General features: G+C 42.1%; 1 protein-coding gene across 2 annotated transcripts in view; it reads right to left on the bottom strand.

The window, feature by feature from the left end:
- EBF2 (EBF transcription factor 2) overlaps positions 1-21467 on the bottom strand; it is a 128980-nt gene that overhangs the window by 64773 nt on the left and 42740 nt on the right. The window lies entirely within an intron of this gene.

Here is a 21467-nt window from a genome sequence, read left to right as displayed (position 1 = left end):
CACTGCTAGTTTTACAGCTGTTTAGCCATGTAAGTAGCATCTACACTTAAGAGATTCCTTAAAAGGAAGGATGGGGGGAGAGGGGAAGAGATATGAAGCAGAAATGGAGAAATAGCATAAAGAAGATGGCCAGATGCTGCTTAAAAACCTGGGACAGCACTCCCTTAAATTTTGTGTCCGTTAAAAACACATTTCATTCTGCAGATCTATTTTTTTCAACAATACCCTGAAACATAAAGGAAATGTTGTGCAACCACTAGTCATAGTTAAGAGCAAAACAACAGCTGTGAAAAGGCTACAAATTCCTTCTAGAGCTCAAAAGACAATAAAGACTTTCTGGAGTGAAGCTACTTGAGCTAAATATCAAATGATGTTTAGATGTCAAAATATCATTTATTTTCTGTTTACTAAAAAATAAAAACTGGAGTCAGAGGGCCAAGTCCTAGACTGCAAAAATTAGAAGTAAAACAGCAAACAACCTACAATGAGTTTATTAATAGGTAAAGTTAATATCTTATAAGTAATACAGAAGTTTTTATTTATTATTGTTGGTTTCGATTGTTTAAGGTCCTCCTTTCTGTAAAACCTGGCTCGTTAATTGCCATGATCACAGGATCTAAGCTCTCATGAAGTCTCAGATAAAAATATCTATTGGAATATTTTGTAGAAACTGACATCACAAAGCACAGAGATCTAGGACAGCGCTCAGAGACAATCCAGTTGTCCATATTTTGGCCTCACTTCCCTGATCCAAGCCTTTGAGGATGATAGCACCTGCCAGAGTTTTCATCAGGACAAGCCAGCCTCAGATTTTCAATGGTCAGTCCAAAAAAAGGCAGGAAGGCTGGGCTGGTTCCACTGAGCACCAGCAAGATGCCAGGGGGTTTAATCAGAAAATTGTCCAGTGGTTACCTAAAAACACAAATAACCAGGAAACACAAGGATTGGCACATCACATCCAATCCTGCCTTGTTCTGTGTTCTTTTATAGCAACACTGGGCCCTTTAACCTCAAACTTGGCCTCTGACCCGAGCCAGCACCAGGAGTCATTTCAGAAGAAAGGCAGCAAGAAAGTTCATCATAAAGCCTTGAAATGGGAGCTTTTATATCTCTTCACAGCTTTCTTTTTATTAATCAATGAAACTTTGATGAATTGCACCTTTTTTGATAGGAGGGTTGTGGGGAGGGAACAGATTTAAATCCATAAAAGTAGTTCTCTTATGAAATCCCTGTTTTCCATTAAACTTCCTGTCATCTTTATCAAAGCAGTTGTTAAACCTCTTTGTGTTTTGTTTTCCTTTCAATCTCTCCATGCCTTGCTTTTTACTCAACTTCTCTATATCTTTTTTCCCTCACCTGTGTTGAGCCACAGTAATACAAGAAGTCCTCTTTGTGAACTTGACTCTGACTGTAAAAGTCAAATAACCAGTCCTTTGGAGGGGTTCTCCACCTTTACACATGGAAAGGCCTAAAACATCAGTGGGTGGTTTTTTGCAACTGCCTTGGGTAGGGAAACAATTTTCCTGGACAGGCTCTTTAAAGTCAACAGGGCCTGGGACAGATTGAATTACAAGATGAGGGTCTAACACCACAAATCCATAAGCCACAGAATTGTTTGGGCCAGCGTTACTCAAAGGCTGCCATGCACTTTGGCTGCTGTTTGCAGGGAGCTCTGGCCTCATGCAGGCCTGCAGGTCATTTACAAACATTAACTGTGGAGCAGACACAAAACACCAACCTGCTGCTTGGGAAATGACACACGGGACAGGGGTCAGCAGAGAATCAGGCCCTCCAGAAACCCACCACAACATTTGTAACAGATTTTATATTTTCACAGATTTAACTTGTGAGTCCAAGGCACGAAGCCTCAATTAAAAGTAATTACATTGTAGGATCTCCAGGGTGAGGCAGCTCCCCTGAAAAGAGGACATTGCCTGATCCCTGGACTGGTTATTCCCTGAGCTTCAGTTCTGGGAGCACAGCATTGAAGGAATTGGCTCAATAGCTGAAGCCCAGCCTAAGTTTAGAAAGTCCAGATCCTACCCTGAGCTCTGCTCCAGGCTATGGGATAATTTGGCAAGTTGCTTGCACCGTATTTCTATTTTGTGGGCTCAGATCAATAGGAGACAAATGGCTGAGTGACTCCAAAGCTCCTGGCTTTGGGTTTACTGGGTGTTCAGCAGGAGTGACAGGACTTCCCCTCATCACTGGAGCAGTGAGAAGCCAGATCTCCACACGAGAAATCAGAAGCAACTGCAGAGAGGCCACAAAAGGACTTTGGGGAAAGAGCACAACAGCATCACTCATCGGATGAAGTGCAGAAAGGGAAACAAAACTGTCATTAGCCTGCCCAACTGCAGGGGGAAATGGGCTCATATTCACAACAGTTTAAGCAAATCAGCCTACTTTGTAATTAGCAAGAACATACCCGCTGTCAATTGCCTCGATGCGGGCTTATTTAAATAATACACGATAAATTTTTATTATGCTGCCATATGCCTGGAGTTAGGCATAAATGCTCCACTGTAGAGAGGTAGGAAGGAACAAAAACAATTGAGAAAATGATAACACCAATAAAAACCTGCCCAGAAGACTTTATATCCCAGGCTGTTTATGAGAGGTCCAGAACACAAACGTGTAGTCCCAGCAATGACATCAGCTACTCTTCCTGAAGAGATCCTGTCAGATGATAAACGAACAGATCCCCAGTCCCACCTCACACCTCGATGTGGAACAGTGCACAGGCCAAAGGAATGTGGGGCCAAAACACACAAGGGGCAAGAATAAGTCAAATGTAAAACTCTGCTCCCTGTAGAATGCAATGCTCGAGCTGAGCCCAGACCTGTCATTCTCTACAGACCCAGAGAGAAATTGTTCCCAAAAAACATTAAACATGAATGCACCTACTTTCAGCATTATTTCCCCTCAGTTTTTTCTTTTTTTTTTCTTTTCTTTATTCCTCTCTCCCCATCAGCCCCCCTCTCCCTGTTTCTACATCTGTACTTTATTCAATGAACACATCTGCATTCTTTCTTTCTGTTTTTGGCCAGAAACTCTATCCAACCTTTATCACTGACACCTCTCTGCAGTTTCAAATTCCAACCTTGTGCCAAATCCCCATTTCCTGCTGCTTAATTTCCATTCATTTACTCTTGTTTTTGCTTCTTCTGCCATTCCCAGCATGGACCAGCTCCAACCCAGCTTCTTCTAATTTTTTAAGGAAGGCTCCCTATTGAGTGCTATTGGAACTTGATCCTCTGCTCCAAGCCAATGGCTGGCTATTGTTTATACTACCTAACAACAGTTGCCAATATTACTGCTTTTTTCCTTTTCTTTACTTCACTCTCTAAGTGTATATCCTAAGACCCAAGAGAACTCCTCTCCACATATGGTGACCCATTAGGTCTGGTTTTATTATTACTTCTGCAGAATCTGAAGTAGCCTCTTTATACTTTTTTTTTCAATGGCTGAAAATCAAAAAAAAAAAAAAAAAAAAATCAAGTAGAGAGTCTGTGGTGTCTTGTTTACACAGGTCTGTTGATCTGGCTCTGGACATGTGGAATAATCTGGCATTAGGATTGTGATCTTTAAAGAAAAATCATCCTCTCAGTGCTCATTTAAGGGTGTGTTTCATGCAGGTGGAACCCAAAAGCTGAACTGCAGCAGAACTGAAGTTCTCACTAAAACTGTCCAGAGTCAAAGAACTTTCCAGGTTCTAAATTATACAGAACAGTTCTGGGGGAATTGCAAAAACTCTCTCCCCTTTTCACACATAAAGGAAATGCTGGTAATAAATGAGAAGCAGAGTCCCAGTGCTGCCCCTCACCCTGAGCAGGTGTCAGGCACCAACAGATCACAGAGGATCAGGGAACGGACCAGAGACTGAGGTAAAAGCAGCCAAAACAAACCAGGGTTACGGGCGAAATGCAAATGGAAAAGGCCAGCTCTTCCCTTCTTGACTGCTGGCTCTGGTGCCTTTCCTCCATAATCATCGTCTTCCTCTAGATCAGCTTCTCCTCAAGACTTCCTTACTCCAGGTCAGCTCATTGCAGCAATCCCAACACATTTTCTTGGGCTCCACTTTAAAGCATCCTCACAAACCTCTCCACCTCTCCCTGAGTCTTTTCCACTCTTGTGAGAGCTGACCACTCGATGAGCAATTTTATTCAGGACTTTTAAACTTACATTAATATCCCTGGCATCACTGTTTGCAGCACCCCCTGTCCAAAATAACTCCTGCACCCAAGAAGTAACAGCAGAGTTTGGTCCTTCTGTTCTTTCCCCTCTGGTGTAATTCAGAATTTCAACCTGAAGCTTCCAAAACCTTCACCCCTTCTTAGATTTGGGCCTTTCCCTTTAACCTAACAACTGTAGATCTGAACTTTGGACAGTGAACTACCATTATTCAAATATTTCTTCTCCTTTTCAGGTAGAAGAGGACCAAATTCTGAGGGAGACCTTCACTTTGTTGGGAGCTGCTGGTTTTTGCAGCTGGCAGAATCCCACTCTGTCCCTTAAGCGGCTCACTGATCTCCCTGTGACAGGGAGAGAACTCCAGCAACACTTAGGTTCAAAACACACCCAGACACAGGTAAAAATTTCAGGCCCTGAGTGAGCATTGTGCTCCAGTACCTTCCCTGTCCCTGGCTGGAGCACTGCTGTTCAAGCTCAGCCTTTCAAAGGCAGATTTGCCTCCTTGGAAGCTTTCATGGCACAAATGGCTTGCAAACCGCGCTATGTTGCCTTTTTATTTATTTATTTTTTTATTTCCTCTATTCAAAGTAATGATAGTAAATTTTAAAAGCAACGTGGTTTTTCACAGTTCTGGTCCTGTTTCCTCATTTTCCAGCAGTGTTGGGGGCTCAAGCTGCCTCTCACAGCTCTTCCACAAGCTTTGCCCAAAGGCAACAGTCCTGTGGCCAAGTCCACCTGCCAGAGACAAATTGTAATTATGAGGAGAAGAAAGTGAGGTTTCAGCTTCCAGACAGGGAGTGACACAGCCTGGCAGGCCAGGGATAAGAGTAAGCCTTGCAAAAACTGTTTTCTCCGTGTGTCTCTGAACCAGACAGTCAGACAGGGTGTGAGGTGCAGCGTGGGTTTGATGAAGCACAGCACACCCCAGACTGGTTTGAGCTCTCCTGCTCATCTCTCCTGCAATGCTGCCACCTCCTCAAGGTCAGTACTTGCTCTTCTCTCTGTTTGGACTGGGAACTCATCAGAGCCATTATTCTATCCCCAAATGCCTAAACCCAGAGTTTTTTCCCCCCACTGGTGTGTCAGTGGCACTCTGACAGAACTTCCAACCCCATGTTCCCGACCAAGTCAGTCAAGGTCAGTGAAAGGCTTCCACTGACATCAGCTTTCTTTTCAGAAGTCACAATTCCAGCTAAGTGCATCCTTATCCCATGCTAATTAGGATGCAGAGTGCAGATCCCAGCAAAGAGAATGCAGTTTTGTATGACTGAGCTCCAGTGACTCTGAATAAAGCTTCATCCCCTCTCCTGTTATCTTGACCTGCTAACAAGTGTGAACATTAAACCTGAGCTCCCTCTCCCCTCCATTCATCCTGCCCCTTGCAGTCCATGCATCTGTCTCCCATTTATTCTTATGAAGATATTGTCCTCAGTTTAGAACATTCCTCTAACACGAGGGATTTTCTCTGACCTCTGTGTTTAATATTTCTGTACATGCTTCATTTGTCACCCAGCACAGCCTGAGCCCAGCCCAGCCCCACCCCAGCAGCATCTCCTGGTGTGGAGAATAGAGATATGAGGTGCAAGCACAAATATTCTTTTATTGCCTCCTTTTATTGATTAACAGCATTTAATTAGCAGAGAAAGAGCCAGTCCCTGCCATCAAACTGGAGCAGAGGCCAGGCAGCAATAGCATAGGTGTGTTCTCCCAGCCAGGTGACTGGAGATAAAGTGATTTACAGGTGAGATAAAGTGATTTACAGGTGATCAAGATCAGTGTAAACTTGCGTCTGCTAAAACAACCAGCAAGTGTTTTTTTAAAACACAAGTAATCTCCTGAAGCTAGGGTGTTATACTGGATTTTTCCTCACTGGAAGGAAATTCCTGCTGGAATTCTGGTCCTTCCTGCTGAGCCAGAAGTAAGGGTCACAAAACTGATACATATTTATCCTCAAAACTTTTGCACTTTTAATCTTGTAACCACATGGCTTAGCAAAAAACTAAAAATGTCATCATCGTGATTAACAGCATCTTTACAAATACAGTTCCAACACACCTCAAGTTTCAGTGTGCCAAAAACAGAAGGAGGTTTACCATTTGTTATACTTTTCACAGGGACCAAAGGCATTAAGACTGCAAAAAATATTTTATTATCACCTTTTAAAATAAGGAGCTTGATTTTAATACAGAATTTAGTTTTTAGACTCAAAACCATGAAAAATTCTCATCTTAAATTGGCTTGAAATTTCCTATCTTTAGTATTTCAAAATTTTTTGTTTGGGATCTCTGAAATATTTTAGTGAATAAACCAAGAAGTTGATTAACAGCACTCCTCTGTGGAAAACACCAAGTTCTGTTTAATGTAAGAGTCATTCAGCAAAGTGAGGAAACTTTGCAGTGAGAGAGGAAAGAGCCTGAGGAGGACAAGACTTGCCCAAGAGAATCTGCAGCAGATTTAACAAATTCTTCACATCTCCCCCACCCTTCCCTGAAAGCCTCCCCCCAGCCCCTGTAACCTTGCACAGATGACACGAGTCCCAGCACAGCAGGTATCAAGACTTTGGCAATAATTTTTGCAAGTTTAACACTGGCCAGTGCTCAGCACCGTCATCTTTGGCCAGGAGCTCAAGAATGACAAATGTGAGATATTTCTCTCAGAGACAGAGGGGCTCAGCCAGCCCCAGGAGGGACTGGGGCTTGTCCCCAACAGCACAAAAAGTCCAGCTGGGCACTGTGTGCCTCAGCTTGCCCACTAAATAAATAAATAAACAAATAAATAAGTAAATAAACCACGGTAAAATGCTGTGATAACAGACTGGGATTTAGGGAATAGACACTAATCCTGCCACTGCCCTGCTGTGAACTCCTCAGGAAGTTGTCCCACTGGCTGCTGTGGTTTCTGGGCTCTGTGTTTGCACAGTCTGCTTTAGAAGTGAGCTCTCTCTCTGACAGGGACTGTGCTGAACAGCACCCAACAGAGCCAGGCCAGCTCCAGCACTGTTGGGACACAAATGGTAAATTTAGATGCAAATAACTGTAAATATCACTGTAAATTATCAGAAGATGGGGAAGGCATAATCCAAATAAATGTAACAACATGACTAAACCCAGACAAATAGATGTCACATATTTTGCTGGTGACTCGTTTGTCAGAACAAATTCCCATTTTTTAAGAAACCTCTAAGTTATGACATCATTTTGAAAGTATTTTGTTGGTTCTTCCCCCTTCCCAGATCAAGTCTGCTTCCCTCTTGGTAGCTCTGCACCCCCCACAGCCTGGAAATCTTGCTAAGGATAAAAACCAGGGGTATCAGCACAAGGCACAAATTCCCCCTGCGCATTTAAGCCCTTCCTAAACCTCTGAGAGGAAGCAGCTTTCAGCTCACTCCAGCACACGACTGCAACACAGGATATTTTTCCAGCTCACTGATATTTCATAAATACCATTTGTTGTCATGTGGTAAATTAAAAACTCAGGATATCAAACATCAAACAGTATGTTAATGTCAAGTATGCTTGAATAAATACTAAAGAGTTCAACTGACTGAAATATGTGGACTACGAGCTAATTAAGAAAGAAGCAGGTGTGAAAAAAACCTAATTTAAGCAATTTTTTTTTTATAATTAATAATGTTTACTTGTAGTTCCCCTTATAATAAGGCTCTGGTTTAACCTCCAGAGAATTCGTAGCTGTAATCCAGCATTTTAAAAATAATAATTGAACACTGGGCTCTTGAAAGGAGATCAGTTTCCAAACCTGGATAATCCGTGTGGCATATACTCAGAGAGGGCTTTTATTTTAAATCACGGTGCATCTTTGTATCCAGTGGATCAGTTACCAAATGATTGCAGCAAATCTACAAAACAAGCCCAGTTCAGTGTCCATCATGCTGATTCCTGCAGGGATTAGAGCAGGAACAAGGTGGAAAAGGCTCAGTGCTATTGCTGCAAACCTCATCCACTTGGCAAAACAAACACAGGTAATTTGGAGGCTGAGTTTTCTCCAGCTTCTCAGAGGAGCAGTGTCTCTGTGATATTATGGTCTAGTTTTACATAGGCAAAAAAAAAAAAAAAAAAAACAACATTAAGATTTTTATTTGAACTGTTCTGGCAGCACACACACATAGCCAATCAACTAATCCAAGGCTGTGTTTAATGGAGAGTTTCTTTCCAAGAAGGCAAATGGAAGTACAGGAGGAGAAAATGGCTACAGATGTAAAAACAGACCTGGAATATTTCATTGACATGACATATCTACTGCATTTAATTAAAAGAAGAATGTATGGGAACAATGCATCCTACTCAATTTGGGTCGGGGGAACAAACTAGGGCTGGATTAGATAGGACAACCCTGATCCCCAGGGAGATTCCCATGTTTAATGGGAGCACCACATGTTTGATATGTAGGGAAGCAAGTGGGTGTTCCTGGACTTGATCCACTATTCATCATAATAGCCCAGCCTTGTTCATTCCCAGTGAGGAGGCTTAAAACCATGAAACCATATGTGGAATATTAAAAATCAGTTAAAGTTAAAACGAACATCGTGAAGCTGAGCACTGGGGCTGAGGCTGCTGTCCAAGAGCCTTCAGAGGCTCGCTGTGCCTGGGGAAGGCAGAGAGGGAATTCACACTCATGTGCTCTCACACGCACACCCCCTCAGAGCGGGATCTTCAGTGCAAAGAATTCCTCCCTACTACTGCAGCAAGCTCATTATCAATAATTGATGGCCCTTTAATACCTACAGCATCAATGCTTTCATTTATAATTAAAGATCAGAAACTCCACTTCTATTTTTCCCCTCCTACTATCTGGTATTTAAACTTTTTATTTTTTCTCCCCCTTTTTCTCCCTGATGTTAAATTGTTTTTCAGACACAGTCAATAACTTTACTATATTCTCATTGCCTCTGAATTAATCATGGCTCTGCACTAACCACATGGAATTCAATTTCCCATAAGAGAAATGTTTACTTTGGTTTACTTAGTTGGAACTCAACGTACTTATACAGTCTATAAAGATTTACTGTAAGATATTTTGTTAAGCAACATTAAAGCCTGTGCTGACAGATCTTGTCTTGCATTACTTCACTTATATTCAGGTCTTTAATGCTTTTGCTTTTTAGCAATAGGGCAGCAGGACCAGCTTAGAAATGCAGGTTTTAAAGTACATTAAATGCAGGAATCTTGGGGCCATATTCTGTCCCGACCGAGTTTATTCAGAGCAAACCACTCCTTCCTTTGCATGAATTTTTATTGCACTCCTTACAGCCACGGGGATGAATGAACAGAAGACAAGAACTTTGCTATTTAATTCCTTGTTACGCATTAATTGGGTCTGAATTTATTGCATGCAAGAAGCGAAAGGAAGTTTAAAGATAAGATAATGCCAGATAAAGCAGTCCAGGGAGAGGGAAATTTGAGGATTGCAGTCTTGTGGTGCAGCTTGATTAGATATTGGGAAGGAATTCCTCCCTGTGAGGGGTGGGGATGGAATTCCCAGAGAAGCTGTGGCTGCCCCATCCCTGAAAATGTCCAAAGCCAGTTTGGAGTAGCGTGGGACAGTGGCAGGAAAGCAGAGACCCCTGTCCTCCAGTGCTCCACTGAAATATTTAGAGATTCTGCGCTCTGAGTGCCACCCAAATCTATGGGAATTGCCATAGATCAGTGCCAGTGGAAATTGAATTTGAGGTCTCAGAAGCAGAAAATTCCTATAAATATCCAAGCACTGGAAAGCAGAGCTGCACACACACACCAGGCAGTCCCACTGCATTTGAGCATCCTGCTGCTAGATGTTAAGCAACAAGAACTAAAATATTTTCCGTACCACTGAGCAAATTTGGTTAGGGAATTTAGGGAATTCTACTTAGTGCCAGCAGGTTTTGGCAAAAGAATCAGCACAATACCTGGTGGAAACAGTGACCGGGGCACCCTGATTTTCCCTTTCTCCACAGTCTAATATTTAATTCACATTCTAACTTGTGAGATGGACTTCCACCCCAGATCCAAAATACACAGGCAGTGGGAGAAGGGAAAAAAGAAATAAAAAGGAACTAGTTTAAAACAAAGTCCAGATCATGTTAAGTTCTGGTGAAATCAGAGCTATCAGTGCCTGCGGATATGAATTCAGTTCACATTCAGATGCACATTCTGGGGGTGGGAGTTGGCAGCTGGGCGGAGGAGAAAGGAAAAAGTGATTTTGAAATGTATTTATTAAATCACTGCTGAGAACAGAGGGGAAAAGAGGAGCCTGGGAATCTGCTGCAGAGGCTGAACTGATGAGAAGACAAAGAGGCCACAGCAGTATAGGAAAGGAACTTTAAAAAAAGAGAAAGAAATCACCCCAAATTTTCACACATCCCCCAAGCAGGAGAAACGTTTGGTTTAAAGAGGCAGGACAGGAACCAGTGAGACAATTTGATATCAGAGCTCTGCCTTGCAAACATTTTGCACGAAGGCAGCATTCACATCCTCACCAGTTTTACATGGAACTATTGATGTTAATGAGCTTTTAGAGTAATTAACAGTTTATTGCAGGGCGTGGTGATCCTGCGATAGACGGGACTCCACCAAAGTCAGGGCAGCCTGCCCTGGGCGCTGCTCTGTCTGGGGGCCAACCCTGTAAATCCTCGGGGATTGTGCCAGAGGGGCTGGATCAGTGTCCAAGGGTCCCAGAGCAGCATCTCCCCAGCCACAGATCCTAGGGGAAATCCTTGTCCTGGCACCCTCGGGGAAATCCTTTCCTTCCTGGGGTCAGCCCAGACTCTGGGGAATGAATCCCGAACTTCCTTCCTCCTCCCCTGGAGCCGGCAAGGGCAGAGCAGACCAAGGAGAGCCCTTTCCTTCACCTCTCCAGCAGAATTCCGTGATTTCCTGGGGTCACCGGGACGCTGGGGCCAGGATCACACCGGTGCAGTTCCTCAGCATCGCACCAGGTGGCTTCAATCACCTGTGCCACACGCTCCCCGAGTGATTATTATAATAAATAAATATGATACAATACTTATATATAATGCTTTTCATGTTGCATCATGACACCGAAATCCGGTCAGAAGATTGGGTTGTACAAGGAATATTTATTCTAAAATCAGAGCTGGTGAAATACTATTTTTTTTTAATTTAAATGAACAAATTTGTTGTTGAGGGTACCCTCTCCCCCACATTTTTCCTATGATTGGGCAAGAGGGAGAAAGACAGTGCTTTATTAAATTTTTATTCCTTTTTCTGTCTTCTTCTCCAACATCAATTTCTTATATAAAGATCCCAGAATAAAATAAAATAAAATAAAATAAAATAAAATAAAATAAAATAAAATAAAATAAAATAAAATAAATACACAGAAATAAAAAGTAATTGTCTCGCTACTCTTTTTAAAAGCTCTGAATAACTAAACAATAAACACAGCATTTTGAAAAATCTTAAGTGTTATTGGATAAGAAATAATTTTTTTTAAACATATACAGAATTTGCTCCCCATTAAAGTCACCTAAATTCCAGTTTTATTTCTCTATATTTAAATGCAAACACAACATCTGAAGGCTCAGGAGCCTGGATGGATAAAAACCAAACCTGACTCTCTGCTCCCAGTGTCCCCCATCTGCCCTGGCCTCCTGGGAGCAGGAGCGTCTCCGAGTCCCACAGAAGCAGGTGGAGGGCACTTGAACTAACAGAAAATCAGTTTAATTAAGCTCTCCTCAGACCTGCAAACTGGAAGAGTTACTTTCCTTCCCCCAGTGAAAGAGCCAACGACAAACAGAGCCGCTCCTGGGTCACATCTCCCAGACTTCCACACCTCCATGGAATGCACAGGCTGGGAATACTTTTGGAGCACTTCCACTCTCAGGAAAGCTTTGGGGGAATTGGTTTTGCCTCATCTGAGTTTGTGGCTTGGGAAATCCCTCATCAGAAGGCAGGATCCTGCTGTGAACCTCTGAATCCTGCAAACTCCTGAGGAAGCATAGTCCCACTGCCCCAGCCCTTCCAGCCACAATGGAGCGTTGGGAGCACGGCAGTGGAAAGAGAACCATTAATCTGCTAAAAAGTCATCATTTGTCCATTTCTCCTCAGGATCTTTAGGAATATTTGTATTTCTCCTCAGGATCTGTAGGAATATCTGTATTTCTCCATTCCAAGGTAGTAGGATCCATACATGGGGAACTGAGGCAAAGGCCTGGCTTTTCTAACCCAGCTCATTTAGTCATTTTTGTAAAAAATCTTTCTGGACTCTACACACATCCTTAGATATCTCAGATTTTCAGAGCCATAAAAATAAGCTACAAGGTGCCCTGAATGCAGAGCTGTCTCCAAAACTGTGTTGTCTCTATGGCTGCTCCTCCCATTCTTTATTCTGAGAACCCCACCAGTTACAGCCCATGTACAATCAGGATTTTTTTTCACCACAGACATTCTCCTGCACGAGCACATTCCAGTGGTGCAAAAACTGCTCCATGCCCACAACTGGTTTAATTTGCCATTTCTCCAGATCTACCAACATTTATGGAAAGCTGATCAGAAACTTCCTGAAATACTTCAGCTCAACTGAAGTGGATGGAGCAGCCTGGGCTGGTGGAAGGTATCGCTGCCCATGGCAAGGGGTGGAAAAAGATGGACTTTAAGATCTTTTCCAACCCAAAATACTCCATAACTTATTGGTTGCACTTTCTAGAGGTGTTTGAAATGCAGGAAGAGCTGGGAGTTGGAAACCTCACACCCTTCCAAAAAGGGTTCCTGAGAAGAAACCCCCAGGAACAAGCCAGGGCAGGAGGCAAACACCACTGGTGGCTCTGGGTATTGATTTATGAGCCTTCCATGATATTGGAGCAAAGTCCAGAAGGAGCAGTTTGCAAGAAAAATGATTGCAGGCAAATGGTGGTTGGCATTTTAAATGTCCCACTAAAATTGATAAGTTTGTGTGTGTGTCACACTTGCTGATGATTCCTGAACCAAAACCAACCCCTCATCTTGTCTTTGCTGCAGCCTCTGAGCCCCAGATAAAAACCCTTCATGCTGCTGAGGTCTACTGCAATATTTACAGTTTTCTGACTCACTGACTTTCATTGTACATCTGGATTTTGGCTTTGTGTTTGCAAAGTCAAACACAGCCAGGCCATTTTCCTGCCTCAACCTCCCCTTTTTCTCTGGGGGAGTAGTGGTAAAAAAATCAGCATTTTTCACCTTCCCTTTGTTTCAAGAAAATGAAAAATAACTTAATAACTTTGCTCTTCAATATTGTTTGAGCCAAGTGGGCTTTTTTCAAATTTTCATAAAATCTGAAAAAAGTTAAATAAATAAAAAAGTTTTTGAATGAGGTTAAGTGTCTGGCTTAAGCTGACAAAGCCCAGGAAATTGAAAGTTAAGGCTGATAGTAACAAATTCTGGCTCGTATGGAAAAGAAAAGGCAAAGACAAAATGATCTAAGCTATAAATAATTCCTGCCAGAACTTTTCATCTTTAGGCTCAGGCCCACTTGTGCACAGATGGGAGTGCAAGGACACTCTCCTAACCCTCCCTATGTTATTTAAATGTTGTTTTGTGTGTTTAATTCTTACCAGCCTCATAAAACACATCATTTACGCCAGGGAGCTGGGAGGGACCCGGGCTGAGGATGTTAAGTAAGCACTTCTGTAAAGGGTTCATTATTTACCTTGAAGACCAGAAAACCACCACTGGAGATGTTTGGTCTCTCAGGTAAATAAGGATTTAGTCTGCAGGAATGAAGAATTCAATTTATTTTTTTAAGGCTCGTTTGATAAAGTCCTGAATGTATTTTTTAATTTTTCTAGCGGAGCACGATAAACCTGATTTTTCTCTGTTAGGGCCTGGTTGCTTTGACAATGCTGAAGTGGCTGAAAAACAGAGGCAGTTTTGATCTAAACTTCCACAAAGGTCTAAAGTGACCACGGTAAAGAAAGAAGCACTTTTGCTTTTCCTGTATCCCTTAAAAAGGGGTTACTCTTCAGCATCCTTCTATTTTTATTTTCAAGTAGCAGACCAGACACAGTAAGAATTATTCCTTTTTCAAGAGTGAGAGATCAGAATTTTGCATATATAGTTCATATATTTTTAACTCTATTCGTTATGTTTGCTGATTTCTTCTCTTAATTAAGAATTTTTTGGCATGTCTAAACGATTACACCTCATCAAGAACAGCACCTTAAAAAAACGAATCCCCATCATCCATGTCAAGAGTATTCAAATTAAAAAGCCAGTGCACCTTCTCTATTAAGATGCTCCAGTAATGAAATCCCATCTAGAGCCAGGGAATGTTGATGATAATTTAACAAATCCAGAAAAATGCCTGGCCTGGCTGCTGCCTCAGCATCTGTGCTGAGATAAGGGGCTCATTTGCACCAGCAAATCATTTAAACTCCTTCAAAATCCAGCCTCAGTTCCTCCTGTTTCCTTCCAGATACAGAAACCAAAGCATAGACAGTGAAAAGTTAATTTGTTCAAGCCAGCCTAAGCTGAACTTTATTCCCAACTCTTCAATCCATGCCCAGCATTATGGATCATGTGGGGAAAAAGGGGAGAATACACTTGCAGTGAACTAAGAGGGAGGGCAGGTGTGTTCATTAAAAAATATATATAATTAGATAAAAATACCAAGAAAAAACACAAACCCAAGCCCTGAAGAAGTGCACTAGAGAAACTGTGAATCAAATACACCCTGCTGTCCTCTAAACAGGAGGGGGAGGTGAAAAAATTAAACCTTGGCTCAGGAACTGAAATCTTAAAATGTTGACTAAACTCTCTGCAAGTTGTCTGCTCTCCATACACATCTCTGGCCATTGGCAGAAAAGATCTGGAAGCTCTTATGAGCCCAGAAACTGCAGCAGCAGGGCCAAGCAGCCCCTCTGCAGTCAGCCTGGTATTGTCCAGCCCCAGCCCGGGCTCCCCAGCCCAAACAGTTCCCTGGGAATTCAGAGCAGCAAGGGAAGGATCCATAACTTGCCCTGCCTCCAAATGAAAAAAACTGTTGCCAAGGAAACACCCAAATATCAAAATTGAAATATCGCTCAGCCCTTAATGAGCCCAAAAGGAGCTGTAGGAAGTTTACTCAAGTTCGGCAGAGATTTTTGGCTGAATGTGGGGAAGAGATTATTAAAAGAGATCCCAGCCCTGTGGTGGAGGAAGGAGAAGGAGCACAACACAATTTTGCGATGTAAATGTGTTTAAAAATCCTCTCTCACATTTTTTTTTCATTTCTTGAGACAGCTGCAAACACCCAAAAATGCAATAAAAACGTGAACATTACTGAAAGGATACAAAACAACAACAACAAAAAAACCCCAAAATATGCATTTGGGGACAAAACCAAACAAAAAGGAGGAAAACTTGTAATGTTAGCACAATGATGCAATGTTTAAAAAAAAAAGGTACAGTTCTCCAAGAACTGCATTTTTTCTGACATCTTGTGCATATTGAGGCCCGTGGAGACTTCCCATTTTCCACACTCAGCACTTTGAGGGTCAGGGAGGTCAAGGTACCAGAATTCCCCGAGGATGGCTGAGAGTTCATCCAGAACAATCAAGCTCCTGGCTGTGCCTCCCCCCTCGTTACTGGGCTGCCACTGGGGGAGAGGAATGGCCACAGCCACGAGCACGGGGAAACCCAGAGGCACAAGATTAATTGGGGATGACCCCTTCCCTCAGTGCTTTCATTCTTCTCAGTCATAACCCAACATCTACCCCCCAAAAATACAAATGAAAGTTTACATCCAGCTCAAAGTAACTCCAGGCCAAAGTGGCACTTCTAGGAGCTGAGCAGGGGCAGAATTCCTACATTTTTAATGGGTTTATATCATGTAAAATTAGAAACTCTTGGAAGTGCCCTGGGACAGGAAGAGCATTTTCTCTGGGCCCTTCTGAAAACACCTGGAACAAAGATACTCATGTTTGGGAAATCCAGCAGCAGCTAAATTAACCTCTGGTTCTGTAAAAAATTCAAACCACCAAGTTGATAGTAATAATAATAATAATAATAATAATAATAATAATAATAATAATAATAATATTATTATCATTATTAATATTGATTCCATCATTCCTGGCTATAAACTAACACCATTTGCTTGATAAATTAGGTAGCAAAATAATTTACTGGGGAAAATTTTAAAAAATTAAGCAAATAGGTAGAAGAGGAAATTTTCCTCCTTTTTTTCCCAAGGAATTGTTTGCATACCTCAGCTAAGAACCCAGACCAGATTCAGTGTTTCCATTCTCTAACACATGCAGTTGTGTGTTTATTCAATATGTTCCCTAATTAAATCATATGATTTAAATAGTCCATCTCTATCTGCACTTTAAACTTCCAATGCAAAATTACTGAGAAGAGGCACCCAATGCATGTTTTTATATTTATCTAAATCGTAGTTTTCAAAATATGTTGTTACTTTCATCACGAAATAATATCCAAAATAATTGAAAAGCACCCCAAGCGTTCAACTACTTTACATCAATGTTATTTTTCAAAACAGAGAATTAGGCACCATGCAAATTTAATGTGTATTTGAAAAACACCAACAAGCCATGGAACTGTATTTAAACAGTCATGGTTTCTCAGGAATGTCTCTCAGAGTTTATGTAGCTACCAACAAAAAGTAAAAATTTAAACCAGAAAATTAATTGATGCTACTGACTTAAATCTTTACAAGATTCTTAAATAATGTTTTAACCAATATCCAGTTTAAAAATAGACAACCAGCACAGATTTAGAAATAATACAAATTATGAGTAATTTATGATTCTGATGGAGATGTTCAGGAGATAAAACATTGCATCATGCACTTCACACAAAGAAATTTTTTTTTTTTAATAGGATGTGGTTAAAATGGTTAAATCATTATCGAACAGAGCTCTTCCAAACCACAGGCACTTTTTCCATGTTATTTCCCCACTTCAGACTCAAAATCAGGATAATTTGGCCAGTTTGGCAATCTCCCATCACAGGCTGCTCCTAAAGGCCAGCCAAGTGCTGAACTTGCTGACTCCACGAAGGTTTGTGGCCCCGGTAGGTGCTGAGCGGTCACTTGACATCTTTAGGACCTCTCATAAATTCTGGGCATGAGACTTTGGAAAATGACACAAAGTGGGAACGAGCTGCAAAAAATACCCTCTGAGCACAGGGATTACTTGGGTTTGATTCCCCATATTTTCTTGCATTTATTAAAGTTTACAGGAGAAAAAAATTCAATTTCTCCTAGGAAATGTCTCTGCTAAAATTTTAAAGCCTAGGTTTCATTCCTACAGTTCTGAGAAGAGAGAAGAAAAAGAAAGGAAGAAAAAAAACCTCCTCAAACTGATTGTTGCTTTCTCTGCCGTTACTGTAAATATTTTATGAATGGATACCTCAGAGCAAAGAACCCAGATAAAAATTCCCTATAATTATTTGTCTAATGCACCAAGGAAGGATTTGGACTTTGCCATAAGTCCTTAATGCAAAGAACTTGTCAACATCAGCTTGTTGAGACATTAGGAGGATTTCTTTAGGTGCCACCTTTTAAACTCCAGTATTAAGCACAGCTTCTAGTAAATATACTCCATGGTAAGCAATTCCAGATGAGTTCTAGTGACAGGCTTCAGTCTCAAGGTACTTTTTCACTGCACATTAAAATCTCATGTTCCCAAGGCTGGGTTGTTTTCTGACTGATATCCAATTAGGGAATAGAGAAAAAAGGCATTTCCAAAGCTGGGGCTGAACAAAACAGCCCAGAGCAGTAACTCACTGATAACCAGCAGCAGCAGCTGATGCTCTCTGTTTACTCACAAGAAGTTACAATGGAAAGAGATGAGATCCTGAGCAGCAACAGCTCCTCCAAAATAATTGCCCAACAGAGCAGGAGCAGCGTTCCAGCCACTGAATCATCTTCAAAGCAAACTGTGGCAAATATTTGCACTAAATCAACTTTCAGCCCATTTAGGATCTTCCTCATGCATGAAACACTGTGATTGCTGAACCCCAGAATCTCAGACAAGGAGGAGTTGTAAGAAAATGCTACAAAAACCATTTCCTGAACCAAAGGAAAACCAAAATTTTGTGGAACTGAGTAAGCCCAAGTCACCAAGGACGCTTGTGGCAAAATTCCCTATTGAAAGCAGGCCACTTTTAAGCATTAAATCCCATCTTCATCCCTCTTTTCCTCTTCCACACCAGATAAAATCAAGGGTCCCAGCAGAACAAGTATTGTCCTGAGATAACCACTGGAATGCCATGTTTCTCTGCAATCAGTGAATTGTGAATTCAACACACAGGGACTGCTGTAACAGCACAGGCAGTGCTTTCCTGCCCCCACCAGCCATTTCAGCAATAAGGAGCCCATTCAGCTATGCAGATATAATAATTTATAATTCCTGTAGAACAGAGATGGGGCACAAACCCCTTGTGAGGGGCTGGGAATGTCCGGCAGATGTCTGGTTTTTGCTCAATGCCTTACTGCCACCAAACCAAACAGGAGCTGTACCTGCAGGATCAAACTGGAAGAATTTCTCACTCCCTAATTGGATGAGCGCTTGGCTACCAGTTTTGCTAAGATTAGAAGGATTTCCTGTGTGCTGGGAGAGGAAAGGGGAATTTTAGTTCTTGCTTTGGAAACTGAATGTCAAATCTATTTAGGGGTGGCCAAGGTCCCAAGGCTTGTGGCACTTTGTCTCCATGAGCGATGGGTTAAGGAGGAAGCCACCAGAAAACAACCAGGAAAGAGGAACCAGGAGTGAATATGCCTCTCTCATCCCCACTGACCTCCCCTTTTCCTGGTCACTTCAGAAAAATGGCCCTTCTCACTTTAGAAGGAGCAGATGAAACAGCACCAACCCCATCCAGCAGCAGAGTCCATTGTCACAGGCTGGTGACGTGACAAGCATCACTGAAGTCTTGTGAAAGACTTCAGTGATGGAAACCAAAGAGCTGCACTCCTTGAAAGGAACCCTGACAGCAGACAGACATGTGCCAGCAAAGCTCAGCCAGGTTTACCTGCAGCTCAGCAAGAAGCAGAGCTGCTGCAGGAGCAGGAAATGGAGTGTGGGGAGCAGCAAAGCCTCCCCAGCAGCAGCAGGAAGCCTTTTCTTTTACGACTGCTAAATGCCTGCCTTTTCCCTGAACAATTCACAGTGAGACACATGTCAAGATGACTGTTGGGAACCACGATGCTCCAAGTTACTGAAAATAGATCAGGGATTCTACTGACAGATGCCTGTGGTATTTGCCTGGCTAATTTGCTTTTATTATGGTGAGCAAGGCTCCTGTGAAATGCTGGCAGGCTGCTGGACGTTTGTGGGGATGGGGAGGTTCCTACAGGGGTTTGCAGGACTCTGCTTGTGTGACAGGAGGGGTTGTACCAATGTTTGCATTAGCCCACTTTCATCACGGTGGGAATGAATGTTTTTAACAGCCTCCTTCACTCTAATTACATTGGAGGCTTTATTTAAGAGCTCCTAACAGCCTCCTTTTAACACATTTGTGTGAAGGCTTTTTATATTCTGCTGCTATAACCAAGTAGAAGAGTTGCTGTCCCCAGCCCTCCTGATACTAAAAGCTTTCCACATCCATAGAGCTGTTCCCAACAAGGCTTCCACGTAAGGAAACAAATATTTGCAAAGAGCTGGCAGAAGTTTCAGTGAGTTTGGCAATGTCCTGCACAAACACTGCCTGTCCATTGGGCTTCCTGCACAAACTGCAAGACACTCCAGAAGAAAGAAGGAAGGCAAAGATGGCAAAGTGGATCATCACAAAAGTTAGCGCTAAAGGTGATTTTATGGGAGAGTCTGGGAGATCTTTTCTAAGTTCCCAAAGGTTTTTAACAACTTGGGAGCAGGGAAAAAAAACCCTATAGAAGGTCTGGAAAGGACAACAACAGGGAAGAGGTAAGAAATGGGTCCTGGTGCAGCAAAAAGGAATTATGAAATTAAGATTCACCTTGAGCCTGTAATTCTTGAAGATAATGGAGCACTAAAGCTTCTTGGAAAATAATCTGACATCATTATCAGAATAAAAGTCAAATTTACCTTGCAAGGCTGCTGCAAAGCACTGACCATCAAGGGAAACGGGGAGCACGAGAAACACGACAGAGGAAAAATATCTGAGGATTGGTTTAGAGGAGGAAAACATTGAAACAAAGTCAAATTGTGGAGGACCAGTCTAAGAAGAGAAAATGAACTCAAAAATAAAGTTTTCCTGGCTTTGCAAAAAGCAATGAGGACAAAGATTTCACAGAAGGGAACACAGCATCCAGCAGGCTTGAAAATACAGAACCTAACAGACGCCATCAAAGAGCAGCCAGTCTAATCCAGTAAGTTTTACCACCTGATGGGAGGCAGAGAAAGTGTCTGAATCGTTCAGATGGGGACAGATGGGAAATCCAAGGCCGAGGTCCAGACTTCTTTTTTTCTCTCTCTCTTTTTTTTTCCCCCTTGGTTTGTTTTTTTTTTTTTTTTTTTTGACTCCTCTGAAGTCAGAACCAGAGCAGACCTTCTGTATGCCCTGATGCCCTTTTCTTTATTCCACTCCCAGACAACTCCACCCCTCAGAGCAGGGCAGGACACCAACAGCTCTGATCCCCTCTATCCTGATCTAACAGATCAGGACCCCCAAAGTCCAGGCCTGGGCTGATTCCCCAGCACTGCTCACAGGGCAGAGTTAAACATGTTGGCAGTGTCTCCAGCATCGAGGCTCCACTGGGAATTGCTTCTGCTTTCACATTGTTTGGGAATCAATCAACAGGAAAAGCAAAACATGGCAGATGTTGGATTTATTACCTGCCCCACACAAGGTAAAAAGCCTATAATAATATCAAAATCTCAATACTAATCTCAAAATCTCTTAGTCCTACTGGCATTGGAGTTTCATGACTGATCAGAGCAGTATTTGTATCACCTTGCCCTGGGAAGGAGGCTCGACTCACCACAGCATGCAAAGTTTTTGACAGAGAGCTCTGTAACATCATTTTGCATCATCTCAGAGGCTTCACAGCTCGGGGAGAGCAGCTCTGATTCTCATGAAAGGAAGAAAAAGTGGATAAAGGTTCTGGGGACAGAAATAGGACTCTCAAGCACACGCAAAACCCTAATTCAAGGTAAGAAGAGGCAGAATGTGAGTGAAAGCAGAACATAAATCAAACCAGAATGAGCAGCCAGCTCCAAAAGGGGAGGAGAGGGTTTCTTTTTCCATTTTATTTGATTATTTTATCTGATTGTTTTGTTCTATTTTTAAATTTTATTTCCTTTTCAATCCTTCTTAGAAGAAGGAGTAAGTGAAGAGTTTTGTGTAATCCAAAGAGCTCAGGCC

Source organism: Haemorhous mexicanus, chromosome 30, assembly GCF_027477595.1.
Source record: "Haemorhous mexicanus isolate bHaeMex1 chromosome 30, bHaeMex1.pri, whole genome shotgun sequence".
NCBI classification, from domain to species: domain Eukaryota; kingdom Metazoa; phylum Chordata; class Aves; order Passeriformes; family Fringillidae; genus Haemorhous; species Haemorhous mexicanus.
The sequence above is the reverse complement of the archived record's forward strand: the minus strand, read 5'-3'. Positions and strand labels throughout refer to the sequence as shown.